Source organism: Gracilinanus agilis, chromosome 1 (assembly GCF_016433145.1).
Source record: "Gracilinanus agilis isolate LMUSP501 chromosome 1, AgileGrace, whole genome shotgun sequence".
NCBI classification, from domain to species: domain Eukaryota; kingdom Metazoa; phylum Chordata; class Mammalia; order Didelphimorphia; family Didelphidae; genus Gracilinanus; species Gracilinanus agilis.
In genome coordinates, this window is record NC_058130.1 from 88,823,485 (window position 1) to 88,834,236 (window position 10,752).

Consider the following 10,752-nt stretch of genomic DNA (forward strand, 5'->3'; position numbering starts at 1 on the left):
GAGAGAGAGAGAGAGAGAGAGAGAGAGAGAGAGAGAGAGAGAGAGAGAGAGAGAGAGAGAGAGATCTAGGCAGTTCCGTGGAGGGTATTGATGGATAGTTCTGACACAATAGGGCCTGGTGGAGACCAAACCCTCATGCCCTGTACGTTGTTTACTAGAACTCTGGGCACAGGCTATGGCTGAGCAGGACTGGCAGCAGCTCTAAGCTATCAGCTTTTGGACGGCCAAGAAAGACCTCAGTATAGTGGAAAGATTTTTTTATTCCCATTTTATAGATGAGCAAAGTGAGACTCGAAGAAGCTAAGAAAGGAAGAAAGAAAGAAAGAAAGAAAGAAAGAAAGAAAGAAAGAAAGAAAGAAAGAAAGAAAGAAAGGAAGGAAGGAAGGAAGGAAGGAAGGAAGGAAGGAAGGAAGGAAGGAAGGAAGGAAGGAAGAAAGAAAGAAAGAAAGAAAGAAAGAAAGAAAGAAAGAAAGAAAGAAAGAAAGAAAGAAAGAAAGAAAGAAAGAAAATAAGATAGGAAGAAAGAAAGGAAGATAGGAAGAAAGAAAGAAAGGAAGAAAGAAAGAAAGAAAGGAAGGAAGGAAGGAAGGAGGAAGGAAGGAAGGAAGGAAGCAAAAGAAGGAAAGAATGTGTCAGTGGAAGGGAATTTCATATTTTGATACTGAAATGAGATTGAGATACTGTGATGGATGCACAGTCTTGTTGGCAAGAATACTTTCGGGCCTGGTACAGAGTCTGAATCCTTGTGCCTTCTCACCCTTTGTGATTCTTGTCTATTATCCTTCCATAAATCTTCCATAATGGACCTACCCAATGCCTTGGGTACTTTCCTTTAGGACTTTTAATAATTTGTGTATACCAGGGCAACACCTAGACCAATCAATCTGTTTTTCTTTATTGTTACTGTTGGACTTGCCTGCTTCCTTTTCCACTTATCCATAGACCTAGTGATATATCTTTTATACTTCTTTTCATGTACATATTGACAAAACATGCTCTAGCTCACTTACTCTCCACCATATATTTTTCCATTATCTTCTGTTACTTGGTTTCTTCTGAAATGGTGATTATATGATTGGAAGTCATCTGTCCAAAGGGAGGATATTGATGTTTAAAAGGTGGGAGTTTGTGGCAGCAAGTGCCTTAGGATCATTGAAAATTATTTGTCTTTTCCCAAATGTGAACTAACCCTTTCTCTTCCTATTTTGTGGTTGATCTAAGCTTCTTGCCCACCCATAGCACCTACCTAAATGTTCAGGTAGAGACAAAAGCCTGCCATTCAATTATATGTCATAATATAAGCAGCAAGTCTTCATTATCCACTTGGTTTTTCCTGTTTAAATTGCTGGGATGATTTTTTTTTTAATAATTTTGGGTCTTATCTTTTAGTGTTCCTGGACTTGAAAAAGCAGATCATTAATTGTTTTAAATACATAAGATCAGATACAGAGGATTACAAAGAGATCTAGTTATTTGAAATACATAATAAGAACAAATTCATGAATCCTACGAATCATAAGATTTTCAACCTGTAGGAAAACCCTGTTTCATTTGTATTTTGCCCAGAACATCTTCAGTGACAGCAGTGAATACTTTAAAAACATTATTCTGAGAAGGGATTCATAGACTTCACTTGTCAGCCAAAAGGGTGCATGACACTCAGAAAAGGTTAAGGCATTCCACTGGAGAAGGAGTATTTCTCCAAATATATGTTTCACTTTGTTGGTGATGTTGATCTGCTTATTTCGAGTCCAGGAACACTATGAGATAAGATCCAATATGGTGGGCCCCCAGAATTGAAGTGGGGGTGAGCACCAGATTACCTAAGAAGAAGCAATAGACCCAGGTCAAAAATGGAGCAAAGGGCAGCTGGGTAGCTCAGTGGATTGAGAGTCAGAACTAGAGACAGGAGGTCCTAGGTTCAAGTCTGACCTCAGATACTTCCGAGCTGTGTGATCCTGGGCAAGTCACTTGACCCCCTGCATTGCCCACCCTTACCACTCTTCCACCTAGGAGCCAATATATAGAAGTTAAGGGTTTAAAAAAATAAAAATAAAAATAAAAAATGGAGCAAAGTTCTCAAGTTAATCAATAGGACAATCAGCATCACCATAATAAGTGAGAGAAGGGAAAGGAAGGGAAGGGAAAGAAAGGGAAGGGAAAGGGAAAGGGAAGAGGAGGGAAAGAGAAAGGGAAGGGAAAGGGAAGGAAAGGGAAGAAAAGTAAAAGAAAAGGAAGGGAAGGGAAGCAAAGGGGAGAGGAAAAGGGAAGGGGAAATTAGATTTCTTTTTCTGGGTCAATTATTTTTTTTTGGTATAGTACTTAAAATTTTTTTTAAATGCAGCAGGATCTTAAAGCCTCTCTACCCCTGATTCATAACTTTTCAAGCAAGATAGTCTTTTTTTTAACTAATTTTTTTCAATGCTACTCATAGTTTTAGTATATCCATTGATAGAGAACATACATAGTGGCAAAATATTGCTATGAGTTTAGTAGGGTTTTTAGTTGATTTTATATTTTATTAATTATAATAATACATTTTAAATTTGAAAGATACTCATATATTGTGATGTTTTGCTTAGTCTACAGGAGTTATGTTTGCTTATTTACTATAATAATCATGATGCATCTTCCATGGGAGCTCAATAAAGAACAAAATAGCAATGATCAGGATGAGTATGGACTTGTGGATCCAATGCAATAAGGGGTCCTTGAACTTCAGACATTTGTTAACTATGCAGCTTTGGTGGAATTTTGAACAGATCCAACTATTCTGAAGGGCAATTTGGAGCTACATCCAAAGGGCTATACAACTGTGCATACCCTTTGATCTGATAATACCACTAATGAGTCTGTATCCCAAAGAGATAATAAAAATGGTGGGAAGGAAATATTTATAGCAACTCTTTTTGTAGTGGCAAAGAATTGTAAATTAAGGGGATGTCCATCAATTGGGGAATAGCTGAACAAATTGTGGTACATATTGGTAATGGAAGGGTTTTGTGCTAAAAGAAATGATAAGCAAACTGATTTCAGGAAAAGCTGGAAAGATCTGCATGAACTGATGCAAAAGTGAAATAGGCAGAACTGGGAGAACATTGTACACAATAACAGCAATATAGGATAATGATTATTTATGAAAAATTGGCTCTTCTCAGCAATGCAATGATCTGGAACACTCCTAAAAGACTTATGACAGGGAATGCTACCCACCTCCAGAGAAAGAACTGTTGGAGTTGTCTTTCACATCAGTGTATCTTTGGTTTTATTTTGGGGTTTTGGTTGTGTATGACTTTGTTCTCATAACAGTGACCAAAATGGAAATGTATTTTGCATGACAATAAAATAAAAAAATTTTAAACTATGTGACCTTGGGCAAGTCACTTCACCCTGTCTGCCTCAGTTTCCTCATTTGTAAAATGAGCTGGAGAAAGAATGGCAAACCACTCCAGTATCTATGCCAAGAAAACCCCAAATGGGGTCCCAAAGAGTCAGAAATGACTGAAACAACTAAATAACAATGACAATGAGCCATAGGCTGGTTACTACTGTTCCACCCCTTTCAGACAATTGTGCAACAATCTGACATAGAAAAGTAGTCCCAAACGTGCCTGGATTCCTTCTCATATTTTCATCGGTGACACCATCAATAACATGCATAGACTATACCTATAAAGATTCTTTTTTTTTTTTATAAACCCTTGTACTTTGGTGTATTGTCTCATAGGTGGAAGATTGGTAAGGGTGGGCAATGGGGGTCAAGTGACTTGCCCAGGGTCACACAGCTGGGAAGTGGCTGAGGCCGGGTTTGAACCTAGGACCTCCTGTCTCTAGGCCTGACTCTCACTCCACTGAGCTACCCAGCTGCCCCCCAAAGATTCATTTTTGAAAGCAAAGAAAATCAAGAGAAGGACTCATATAATCAAAGTAGTTTTTTTAAGGACATGGAAAAAAAAGAAGGGGTAGCAGTCAAGCTAGGACCGTGGTATCAATTCCAGGAGTTCAAAAAGTGATTGGGCTTTCCTTTCTCCTAAGCACTTAGTGGCAAATGCTCTTAAATGAATTGTCAGGTGGTAACTGTTACCTTGATACCACTAATAGGTGGAATCCAAACCTAATGCATAGTTCCTATATTCCACCAGGGTTTCTGAGGATAGAGATGATAGCTAGCTGGATCTTGTATGAATAGATGATACAAGAAAGCTGCTAATCCACCTTGGGTACTTCTAGGTGTGGGCAACATTCCTTTGGGTCTGTTGAGTTCCTAGTCTTTTGCCAACCTTCTCAAAGATGAGAAAAGTATTTGTATCTATGAAGGTTATGGGATGAATCTTCAGCAGCAGTGCAACTAAGGCTGGATTGCTCTTCCTTTTCTTAAAAATTAAAAAATATTACATGTGACAACAATTTTCAACATACATTTTCCAAAATTATAAGATACATCTTGTCGCCCTCACTTCCTTCCCTCCCCCTTTTGGAGATGGTAAACAATTTGATCTGGGTTATACATATATTATCATGCAAAACATACTTCTATATTGATCATTTTAGTAAAAGAATACTCATATAAAGTCAAAACCTCAAAATAAAACCATAAATAAACTAATATGAAAGACAGCATCTGCATCTGACTCCTAAAAGCTTTCTCTGGAGGTGGATAATTGCTCTTCTTTGTAGAGAGAAAATACTTGACTCCCCAAATGCTCTTTTTCCAGAGTCACTTTTTAGCATCAATATCACTTTTCAAGTACCCTTGAAAAGCATGAACCACAATATCCAGCATTGCTCTGTAAGGTTTACAAAGTGTTTTACATATATTATCTCATTTGATCCTAATTAACTGGCTAGAGCCCATGTGCCTGAGCTTATGGATAGTCTTCTATAAAGTCACGATTGGTCTTTTGAGGGCAATTCAGCCTCTAACACATTTTCAAGACCCTGTGAATTCTCAGGTGTAGAACTTTGTTGTCTTGGGGAAAACCTATGATGGACTGGTTCTCATAATTGGCCTAAGGATGACATACAGTGGAGAGGTGCCAATCACCTCAGGGTACTTAATCTGTCCAGCTTGGGTAATAATAATTTTCCTGAGAATTACCATGAAGTAGACTACCAATTTTTGGTAGATGAAAAGGAAAAACGTTTCATAAACATTTTAGTGAAGAGGGGAAAAAAGATTAAGACCTTCAAAGTCTCATGAGGTTATTGTTTTTTAGACATCAAAGGAAGCATTTTGCTCTTCATACATAAGAGTTGCAATAAGCCATTACTGAAAGTGAATTTCTTTCCACTTAGGAAAGGAGACTGCAAAGCTGTGCATTTGTGGTTTCAGTATATAACTGATGATGATGATGATGATGATGAGGATGATGATGATGACAATGATGACTTGATCCATTATGTAACTTTGCCTCTACAAGTAGAAATTCATCAGTAGTACCTCGAACTACAAGGTGGGGTTCACAGCAGTTTAATAAGTGAATAGTAAAGAAATCTCCACCTCGGATACCAATAAAGGAGGATGAATACAAAATAGTGAAATGGAAGAAAAATATTCAGTGTTAAATTTGGAAATGATTTAAGATTGTAGATAAATGCTAAGAATAACAAAAGGGGCATATTTAACTTTGTTGAGGGAAAGAAGAGACTTATAAAAGATATGATTGTTACTTAGGGTGGGTGGGATGATAACTGATGATAGACAGAAGGAAGAACTACTCAACTTTGTTTTTGTTCTGTTTTTTCTGTCAAGGAGAACAAACTGTTTATTGGAAAGGAAAGAACAAAAAATGGCTATTAAGTAGAGTTGATAATGAAGATATGAAAGGAGACTATAACACTGACTTACTTTGATAAATTAAAATTACCTTGTAAATTGAGTCATTGTCTGTGGTCTTTGAAAGATTATGGGCACTTGGGTTCAAATCTGACCTCAAACACTTTCAAGCTGTGTTATCCTGGGCAAGTCACTTAATCCCAATTGCTCAGCCCTTACCTCTCTTCTGCCTTGGAACTGATACTTAATATTGATTCTAAGACCAAAGGTAAGGGTTTAAAAAATAACATTATGGGAAGCAAAAGAGAGGCTGCAAGATTGAACAAAAACTGTGCTATCTTTTCTACAAAGGGATGAGGGTGGAGTATGCAAACCATTAACCCAGTAACTTCAATTCTTCAATTTGATAGTGAATTATTCAAGGGATGGTTAGTGAATGACAGTTAGTGAACCAAAAGGAAGAAGTGATCACTAAGAGTCATCACAGTTTGGTCAAGTTCAGGTTATGCCAGAGTAAGATCATGTATGTTTTTGACAAGGTCACTGAACTGGATCAAATATCATTGTAAACACAATTTATTTCGATTTTAGCAAGGCATTTGACAGTCTCTCCTAATGTTTTTAGTGGACAAATAGAGAGATATAAGATGAAGAATAGTACAGTTGGGTGCATTTGGAAATGATTGGATGATTTGATCCAAAGAAATGATTTTTAAAGATCTCTAGTGAATCTCTCACAAACCTCTGTGTACCCCTTAAATCAATGACTAAAATAAAAGCATAAGACGACATGATTATCAGATTAGCAAAGGACACAATGCCAGAAGGCAGAGCTAACTTGTTGAATGATCAATGATAGTCAAAAGGATTTGAATAGGCTAGAACATTCATGGAAACTAATAAGATACAATTCAATAGAAATGAATGGGAAGTCTTGCATTTGGGTTAAGAAAAAACATTACAAGCACAACAATAGCTAGATGGAAGTTCAGCTGAAAAAGATTTAGGAATTTTAGTGCATGAATGCAATTTCAGAATACTTTAAGATGAATAATGTCTAGCATCTGGGACACGGGAGGGTGGCCAGGTGGCACAGTGGATAGAGCACTTGGCCTGGAATCAAGAAGACTGCTCTTCAGTCACTTGCCTAGGATAACACAGCTAATAAGTGTCTGAGGTCAAATTCAAACTCAGATCTTCCAGACTCCAGGCCCAGTGTTCTATCCACTGTGCCACAGAGCCCCTCCTGTACATCTCTGTATTGCTTTATAAACTTTGCTTGAACTTAGCAGGCATGCTATAGAAGGCTCAGGGAATGAAGTCATCCCCAGCCTGGAGACCTGGTGATTGTAGGCTAATAAGTAAAAATAATAACTGGCATTATATAGCACTTTAAGGTTTACAAAGTGCTTTATGGTGTTCTTGCTCTTATTTGAGCCTTACTTCACCCTTGGCCCAGTTGCTGTGCTGGTACTCACCTATCGATCAAAGATTTAGAAGGTAATCTGCATTATATTGGGCATATCCTATATAGACTGTGAATGGAGGGGACAATGGAAGGTTCTGACTAGTATTGCCTCACAAAATGATGGCAAATGATGGAAATCCATGAATAATAGTAACACCTAGCATTTGCGTAACATTTAAGATTTACAAAGCCCTTTACAAATGTTACATCATTTGATCCCCACAGCAACCATGAAAGGTAGGTAGTATTTATCCCCATTTTACAGATTAAGAAACAGAGGCAGGCTGTGCTTAAGTAACTTGTTCAGGGTTACATAGCTGCTAAGTATGTCTAAAGTAGGATTTGAACTCAGGTTTCCTTAAGTCCAGGTTTAGCATTCTATTCATTGTTCCACAAAGCTGTCCAGCTGAAGGAAAAAATGGGTCTGTAGAAACCTTGGCATGAGCCTCAACTAAGCTAGATGTATGGGAAATCATGATGAGAAGGTATTAGGTACTCCTATTTGCAACACTGGAGTGCTCGTAATAATGATGTTCACAAATTTAGTGAAGTGTTGAAATGTAAGGCTCTTTCGGAATGGCAAATAGAGGAGTTAATGGGATTGTTTTCTTGTCCAAAAGGACCAAGTAATATCCACTTCAGGCAACACTTGGCCATCTTGCCTTGTAGTCCTCATAAGGAGCCCAAATGAGGGAATTAGAAGGACAAATACAAGAAAAGTGTCTAGTCCCAGCCTCAAGAGGGGTCCTAGCTTGTCCTAACTTCATTACTTCTAGGCCAGGATCTCTACCCTATGTATGGTTCGGAAGTGAAAATGGCAACTTCCAAAGAACATCTTCTTGCTTGCTTTGGGATTCTTCTTCTTCGATGGGGCTGGATAAAGCTGGTTTCTTTAACAATCTATACCTTCTCCTACTCTTAGTTAATCAGGAAGCCTCCTGTGGTTGTGTATGTGGGGGGAGTGGAGTGGGGTATGGAATGGGAATGTACTTTAGTTATATTACTATGAAAGCATTTGAGTCAACTCAATATCTTTCTTTTCTTGTCCAAAGAAGTTGAGAGGTAAGGGAAAAACTATTGCTTATAATTGAAATATATTGTTGCCTCTAAAGGAGAAAACAGCCACTCTCTAAAGACAATGCCATCCTTTGCATCTTGCTCTTGAACCCTACCCATAAGACCTGGCTGAGGAGCTTGTTCATTGGAGAAAAGTCTCAAAACTACATTTTCCAGAAGCCTGTGCAGAAATGGTGAACCATGGAGATGTCACAGAGGTGCTGGATAAGAGAGGCTACTCAATGTGGGAATTTTTGAAAAATTGTGTAGAGAAGCATTTCTCATGGGGAAGAAGAGGCATTGATGACCAGTAGGTTCACATTCAAAGGCATGCAAAAGCAAGAACCAAGGTGAGGCTAGCCACAGAGAATAGATCCAGGGAGCCAAAAACAAGGAGCCAAAGTATTCTCTAATTAGCAGTGCTCACTGACCTTCAGGGAGGTGCTCTAGAATTTGCCATGTATGAATCATATCCTCTACTTCTGTTTTGAGAGAGATTAGGAAGATAACCGAGATCAAGACTAGTTATTGCCCAGAGATATCTGTGTATGAGGATTTATAGAAGTCATTTGGGATTTGGTACTAATAGTACTTAGCTTAAATTCTTTTAAATATATACAAATACAAATAGATAGACAGTTAGACAGACAGCTAGACAGCTAGACAGCTAGACAGCTAGACAGACAGACAGACAGACAGACAGACAGACAGACAGATAGATAGATAGATAGATAGAGATAGATAGATAGATAGATAGAGCTAGAGAGAAAAACAGATTAGAGGGAGAAATAGAATAGACATAGATAGATAGATAGATAGATAGATAGATAGATAGATAGATTAGACATTGAGAAAAAGAAAGAAATTAGACAGATAGAGAGAAATAGATTAAACAGACAGACAGAGAGAGATAGACAGATTAAACAGGGAGACAGAAATGGATAGATTAGAGAGATTAGATAGATAGATAGATAGATAGATAGATAGATAGATAGATAGATATTGATAAAGGGAGCAAGCAAATGGATTAGATAGAGAAATAGATTAGACACAGAAAGAGAGAGATTAGACAGATAGAGAGAGAAACAGATTAAACAAGACAGACAGAAAGATAGAGATAGATTAGAGAGAGAGAGAAAGGTATAGATAAGAGAGAAAGAGAGAGAGATTAGGCAGAGAGAGAGAAGCAGATAGATTATACAGACATGGAGGAGAGAGAGAGAGAAATAAATTAGACAGAGAGAGATTAGGCAAAGAGAGAATGGATAGATTAGACAGACATAGATAGATAGATAGATAGATAGATAGATAGATAGACAGACAGACACATTCTGCATGATTTATTTTTTAAAGATAAAGTAAGTAAAAAGTTAAAGTTTCTGAAAAAAAAACCCATGAAAGCCAACAGATGATACACAAATCTAGAAATATTAACATTGACCTGCATATAGTCTGTGAGCAAATACTTAATCTAAATTTTACAATAATATACTGTAAATACTCCCCCCAACTCCCAAAGGAAAAATTCAGACTTCTCTGTTATGAAGGAAAGGGCCAAATATTTTATGCAGATTTAAGGGATACCTGTAGTTCCAAGATTTTTCACCATTGACCTAGCTCTTTAGTCAGGTCTTTTGTAGGTTGGGATACCATGAGCAAGATGCAAAAGGTAGTATTGTCTCTGGAGAGTGTCTGTTTTCTCTTTTAGAGGTGACGATATATTTTTACTGTTATCATTACCTTTAATGTTGTGGGGGCATGGGAGCATGCTTGTAGTCCCTGCTGATAGGAAAGCTGTGAGAAGGTGAATTGCTTGAGTTCAAGAATTATGAGTTGCAGGATGGCTAAGGTGATCCAATGCCCACACTAAGTAAGGTCAATATGGTGATTTCCCCCATGGTGGAGAGCCACCAGGCTGACCCAGTCTCAAAAGCAAACAAACATAATTAATGTCTTTTGTCTTTATATCAAAACAATTTCTGGGAGAAAAAGACCATCTTCCCCCTCAATGAACCTCTTTTCCTCATTATTTTGCTTGAAACTTTGGACTACTTGCTTCTTCTCCAAATGAATTGTCATTTTGTCTAGTTCTATAAAGTATTACCTTGCTAATATGATTGATATAGTACTAAATCTCAAAATTAATTTAAGTGGCATCACGTTTATTACATTGACATAGCTCAACTATGAGCTGATCTAATTTCACCACTACTATTTAATTAAGTGTTGTTCCTTTGAATTTGTAGTCATCTAGCTAAGTTTAATAAGGAAATATTGATAGGAACTTAAGAGCATAGGAATTAAATGGACAACCATCCCTATAATACCAGGGTGCTGATTTATGAAGTTCAGAGTTGAATCTCTCATTCATATCAGGAGATTCCAAAAGGATGAAAATATAAATAGGTTCAGGGATCCTATCTATAACACAATATCAGGAGAGGTTGGGAAT